General features: G+C 37.0%; 1 protein-coding gene across 7 annotated transcripts in view; it reads right to left on the reverse strand.

The window, feature by feature from the left end:
* Positions 1-7,161, reverse strand: part of LOC106879385 (uncharacterized) — a 175,326-nt gene that overhangs the window by 121,385 nt on the left and 46,780 nt on the right. For 2 of the 7 annotated variants that reach the window (XM_052966283.1, XM_052966279.1), the window contains exon 1: positions 4,552-4,678. The exons of the other annotated variants lie outside the window; for them this stretch is intronic. The gene's annotated coding sequence lies outside the window, so the exon portion shown is untranslated. Of the gene's footprint in view, positions 1-4,551; positions 4,679-7,161 lie in introns of those variants that run through there. 7 annotated transcript variants of the gene reach the window in all.

Below are 7,161 nucleotides of genomic sequence, written 5' to 3' on the forward strand. Positions count from 1 at the left end.
ATTCTAAAATAGCAATTTTTTTTTTCTTAAATCTTTCCATTATTTGCATAGGCTTGTCTAAGGCTGGTCCATATTGACTATATAAATTTACTCTTATACAAAACTTTTTTTTTTTTTTTAATAATGAAATCGCATGTCGTGACATTTGTATGTAAGTTTACCCTAACGAGAGGGTCATCACCAGTTTGCACTCTATTATGTTTGGAATACAGTGGTGTACCCAGGAAATGGCCATAGATGTTGTACATGGTTTTCGTGAAATTGATTTTACTGATTGATACCTGCTGGGTGCTGTATTTGTATTTTTGACCCATGTGTTGTGAACTTTTGGACATGGTGAGCGGAATTAAATTTTACATGTTTTACCTGCTGGGTGCCTGTTATTCACTCTTATATATGCCTAACTGGTGCAGACTTACCTATTGATGTCTACTGGTTTTGAGTTGTAAAATGTGCCCAAAGGAGATGTAGAACTTTGTGTTTTAACTGTAAATGGTGTTAATTCATTTCTTTCCTTGATTTTTAACCAATGGACTACTTTATGGTACCTCATTTCTTTATTCTATTTTATTTATTTTTTATATCGACCTATATTATATCATATATTTGAAATTTTTAATCGTATTATTTTTAACTTCTATGAAATGATATATATATGTGTATTATGTTATACCTTTAACTCAATTTTTTTCATTTGTATGTTATCGGTTGGTATAATATATTTGTGTATAAAATTTTATACTATATGTTCTATTTCTTGCCTCTTACTTTTTATATATTTCTTATTTTTTTATTTATTATTTCTTTTTACGCTATTTTTCTTACGTTATATCCTCCTATTCCTTATGTTTGACGGATTATGTTGTATATCTTATATATGTTCATGGAAGGGGTGTGATATGTTGAGTCGTTAACCCAGCGTTTTTATTCTATAACTAATATTATATATATATATATATATATTTATACATACATACATATAATTAAGTGGAGAATAGAGAAACAAGCACAAGAAGAAGCAAGAAAGACTATTAACACAACTTCAACTAAAATGTAAGACTAACTTTACCTAACTCTATTCTTATACCACTATATGCATTACTATATCCACTAACTGTTACTCCTGCATCTCTCACACCATGAACTTTAACATACTTCTCAACATTCTGAAGAGATCTACCAAACCATTTGGCACATCGAAACGATCATAAATAACTCATTATATAATCTCCACATAATTAAATCAATGGCTAACTAGCCCCTGGTTGCTTAGATACTTCAGACTACCCCTGAAATACTGAAGCAATCCTATCATATACCTATATACACACACACACACACACACACATATATATACACACACATACATGCACACACATGTACATATACATTCATTCATACATACATGCATGTGTATATAAAATTTTTTGTCTTAAAACCCACACTTTTTTTTAGTATTCCAGAATAACATTTATTATATTCTCTGCCACAGTAAATAAACTGACACGTTCTGCAGTGAAATATTCTCATGTATTTACAATCAAATCTACACCACCTATCCATTATTAATTACCAAACTGTCTTGTGACAAAACAACTTAATTGGATCCTGTTTCAATATTTCTCCACCAAAATTACTTCTAAGCTGTTCACATGTGCAGGTACTGACATACGTGTTCCTTTTGTGCACAGGTTGCATAATATATGCCACTTGCACTCAAGATAAATTTCAGTATACACAAAGAAATCAAATACAATGCACACATTGAAGTACTGTTTGCATGTGTGTGGCAGAATGACTGTTACACAATTAAACATCCCTGAAGTTCATTTCCTCGCTGGCAAAAATTCAATCACCTAAGTGCTTCAGCTATTGTCTCACAGACATGTATCTTCTGCCTGAATGGGCAAGAGAATGCTCCTTTGTCCATATTCACTTAATCTACTAGTCTATATTTCTTCCATCACCTTTACTGTGAGCTGTCACAAGGTTAGATGAGGTCAGCAAGGATGGCAGAGATTATACAAAACCTTCGTTTATCTGATTGTCCAATGAATACCTTACCGAACTTTTCTTTTATAGATAGTAACGGCCTAATTTTCCCTGTTCCTACCTTGTTATTCATGCAGATACTGACCTACATCAATTTCATCAGTCTGGGAAGGTCTGCAAAAGGTGTAGATGCTACCCTTCATTAATAGAATCATAAGTGCATTGTATGAAATGTCTTCCAGTATTTATTCTGGCTCTCTGAATTCTAAGTTCAAATCCTGATATGGTCAGCTTAACCTTTCATCTTTCCTGGATTGACAAATAAGATACCAGTACTGTGAACTGGTTGAATCATTAGAATACTGAAGAAGCTGTTTTGAGGTATTTGTTCTGGCTCTTGAATTCTGAGTTCAAATCCTATGATGGCCTACTTTGGTGATAGACTTAAATCATCCCTTGGTTTAACATGACTATCTAGTACTTGGGTGCATTTAACAGAGTTTGTTCTTGTGTATGCATTTAGAATAGGCCTCTGGTTTTAGGATACTGTCATCTCTTTCTCCCACTATCTCAGAGACCCCAAAAGGGTCATAAGGCACTGCCCTTCCTCTTCACTAAGCAATAAAAAAAGCTTATATATATAAAAAATAATCATAGGGGCCAGTGTTTTTAAAACAACCTATTATACTCTACAATCATACATAGTTTTAAAAATGCTATACAGTTTTTCATATCTTGTGATACACAACAAAGACAAGATGTGTAACTGGTTTAGATATTTGACTATCTGTTCATGAGTTCAAATTCATTTCAATTCAAATTCACTGGACAGAATGAAGGAAATGTATTGAAAGGAATAATATTCATCATTGTCGTTTAATGTCCGCTTTCCATTTATAATAGAAGTCTTCTGGCCACAAATTTTGTATATGGAAGTAATCAATTATGGTGAAGGCATGTAGTTAATTTGATGTATGATGTTGACAGTTTTGAGATAGTAGCATAGCTAATTTTGGCAGAGTGGGGTAGGATGTGCTCAAACCCAGGATATTGTGTTCTTAATTTTATCACCCTCCCCATTCCCAGAAGGATTAAAAACAAAGGAAAGCTAAGAATGTGAAGTGATGTAACTAAGTATTATTAGGTCTTTTACCTAATGCTCAAGTGATTTTACCATCACCATTTTAGAAATAAAATCTTTTGAAATATACGATAGTTGTGATTCTACCAGAATTGTCCTTCATTGGATAGTTTTCATTCCATATGCAGACTCTGGAAGGTGTTCTTGGAAGAAAAACTCCAAGGGAGAGAGAAGGATGCAGTGAAGTCAGATCTTAAGATGTGTTTTACAAATGAAATGACAAAAAAATCAAAAATGAGTGGTAATAAGCTGTGTAGCAGGATCAGTCAGTCCATAGGAACAGATGCTAAAAAACTAAGGAAGACGAAAAGGAGGATAGTTGTCAGTAGGGGAAGTGGCGTGATGTCCATGATCATGATAATAACAATGATGTTTGTGATGGATAGTGAAAGGAATTTATAGATCACCTGCCAAACATTTCACACACACACACAAAACATACTTCATTACACTATAAGAATATATGATACCAGCCTATAACACATCTCACTACATCCACCACACTAATCCACACAACACACATATCACACACATCACACGCTCACATTGCAGGAGACATATGCACTAACTGCACACTACACCAGACTGCACCCTGTCACATCACACCAAACCACATCACACTACATTGTTTCAAACAAGATCACACACAGTCACAACACACTCAGCCTAGACTATCTCTGAAATAGGTGGTTGCTATGGTAACTGGTCATTAGCCTAAGATTTCATATCTTAGCAAGAAAGGAAGTGTGTGTGTTTGTATCTGTGCGTACATGGGGGGGGGGGTAAGAGAAGGAGAGAAAAGCCACAGAAAAGCAGTGAGAGAGAGAAACAGCAGAGATTGAACAACATGAAGTATACATCAACTTTAGATCTTTTCATAACAGATTCAAAACATCTGTAAAGAAGAGAGATAAAAGCTGCAACAGGTCCACTGTGGCATTCAGCCATTTTATTTATAATCAATGAAGTAACAAATACAAGTGCAGGTCTTCCCTAGAAAACATCTCAAGACCAGATAGTTTCAATCACTGAGTCACAGCACACTTGTATGCTGCATAAGGTGTTGATGTGTCACAAGTTTTTGAGACAAGTTATTTAGAGAAGTTGTGAGCTTTTAATGCACTGTACATATGCAGTCTATGTGCACATTTCTCTTTTAAAACAATTATGTTGTGAGATGAAACTAACTAGCAGCAAAAGTCACTGAGATCATTTTCTCTTGTTAGAAAAAAAAAACACTGCATTCTACATTTAAGAACTGAATAATTCTTCAGTTAAAATTTGATAGCCCTTAAATATATTTATGAAAGAAAGAGAGAAAGAGAGAAAGAGAAAGAGAGGAAATTAATATGTTACTAAAAGCAATATTAATGCAGATAGAACAATAAATACCAAAATAATTATAAAGATAATGTTACCTTAGAAATATTTATCAGTCCTAATATTTTGAGTTAATTCTTTTCAAAGCTTTAATAAACAAGAGAGATTAAATTGCTTGTCCATTTTGTTGCCATGACAGATCCTTGTGTGAAATTAAAGAACTACCAAGGTAGAATTTTAGGCTCGCTGTTTACATTCCACAGTCAAAGTGACAGGGTGAGGTAATGCATGTGTGAGGAGGAAATGGGTCGAGTATTGTGAGTCATTGTATTCATAGTGTCCACTAATTCAATTTAAGCCAGTTGTCAAGCACTAGATTGCATTTCTTTGATCAAAATAGTTTCTTTCATCCATAGATTACTAATATTGATTTCAATTTTGGCACAAGGCCAGTAATTTGGGGGTAGGGAGTAAGTCGATTATATCAACCCCAGTATTCAACTGGTACTTATTTTATCAACCCAGAAAGGATGAAAGGCAAAACTGACCTTAACAGAATTTGAACTCAGAGCGTAAAGACATACAAAATGCTGTTAGGCATTTTGCCTTGCATGCTAACAGTTCTGCCAGCTTGCCACCCTATAGATTATTAATATTAAAATCTATAATAGCCCTCCAGGCAATAACAGAGCAATTCAAGACAGGATGCCCCTGGGAGTTCCTCTATGCTGATGATCTTGCACTAATAGCTGAGTCACTACCAGAAATAGAGAAGTTTCAGGTATGGAAGCAAGGCCTAGAATTGAAGGGCCTTAGAGTCAATCTAGCAAAAACCAAAAGTCTTAGTAAATAGGAAGGCAGACAAATCACAATTCCCTTCAGGTAGATGGCCCTGCTTAATCTGTAGAAAAGGCATTGGTAGAAACTCCATAAGATATACCCAGTGTAAACTATGGATACATGAGGTGCAGCAATATCAAAGGAAGGTTAACTGGGAAGATAGTTTTGTGTGTGGCAAATGCACAAGGGCAATAAACACTGAAAATATGCAAAAAACAGCCTCCATCACATGCCGGGAGAAAAACTAGAAGTAGTTGATAGCTTCCATTACCTAGGTGACCAAGTCAGTAGTGGGGGTGGATGTTCTGAGAGTGTAGCTGCTAGAATAAGAATAGCCTGGGCAAAGTTCAGAGAGTTCCTACTCTTGCTGGTAACAAAGGGCTTCTCACTCAGAGTGAAAGGTAGACTGTATGATGCATGTGTGCAAACAGCCATGCTACATGGCAGTGAGACATGGGCTGTGACTGCTGAGGACATGTGTAGGCTTGAAAGAAATGAAGCTAGTATGATTTGCTGGAGGTGTAATATCTAAGAGAAAAGTTGGACATAGGAAGCATCAGATGTGGTGTGCAAGAGAGATAACTGCGCTGGTATGCTCATGTGTTGCGTATGGATGAGGACAGCTGTGTGAAAAAGTGTCACACCCTAGCAGTAGTGGGATCCTGTGGAAGAGGTACACCCAGGAAGACCTGGGATAAGGTGGTGAAGCATGACCTTTGAACATTGGGCCTCATGGAGGCAATGACGAGTGATTGAGACCTTTGGAGATATGCTGTGATTGAGAAGACCCAGCAAGCCAAGTGAGACCATAACCATGGCCTATGCCAGTGTAGCGTAACCGCCCCATTTAAGAGTACCCTTCAATCAGTGGGCAATGAACTGTGCTTGAGAAAACCTGTTGAGTCAAGTCAAGTCATTGCCATGGCCAACGCCAGTACTACCTGACTGCCACCCATGCTGGTGGTATGTATAAAGCACCATTTAAGTATGGTCGATGCCAGTGCCGCCAGACTGGTTCCTGTGCTGGTGGCAAATAAAAAGCACTATATGAGCATGGTCGATGCCAGTGCCATTTGACTGGCTCCTATGCTGGTGGCACGTAAAAACCACCCACTACACTCTCGGAGTGGTTGACGTTAGGAAAGGCATCCAGCTGTAGAAACCTAGCCAGATCAGATTGAAGCCTGGTGAAGCCTCCTGGCTTGTCAGTCCTCAGTCAAATCGTCCAACCCATGCCAGCATGGAAAGTAGACGTCAAACGATGATGATGATAAATTGTAGCAGCTATGACCTTGTTCACATTCTACCAGCCACTCTATTCCTGGAGCTAAACTTAAAACAAGATCCCCTACCTTTAGCTTAGGAGTCCTGTGCAAGATTTCCAGGCTCCTCTCTCAGATCCTAAAACCTATACTCTGAATCTTCCCTAAAGATTCCCATCTGAAGTTCTGATGAAGTTATCCAAAGGGTCCATCAAGTCAAACCCAAATTCAGATCATGAGTGTTCAACAGTATAATATTTAGTTTATACACTGAACTTAAAAAGCCTGTCCTTTATGCTGGCATAGGGTGGACACTTTGACAAGATCTGATGATCCAGAGAACTGTGTTGAGCTCCAATGTCTCTTTTGGCATAGTTTCTATGGCCAGACGCCCTTTCATATCCCATCCATTTTACAGAATGATCTTTACTCCTTCTCTTGATGCAGTCCTCAAACCCAACAGATCATTTCAAAGCGCATCCAAACCATGCCAGCTGGAACAACATTTAAATGATGATGGTGATGTATGTGTGTGTGTGTATAGACACACACACACATACATATAAATACACATGTATATACATATGTGTGTATGTGTGCGTATAT

The sequence above is a fragment of the Octopus bimaculoides genome, chromosome 3 (assembly GCF_001194135.2).
Source record: "Octopus bimaculoides isolate UCB-OBI-ISO-001 chromosome 3, ASM119413v2, whole genome shotgun sequence".
NCBI classification, from domain to species: domain Eukaryota; kingdom Metazoa; phylum Mollusca; class Cephalopoda; order Octopoda; family Octopodidae; genus Octopus; species Octopus bimaculoides.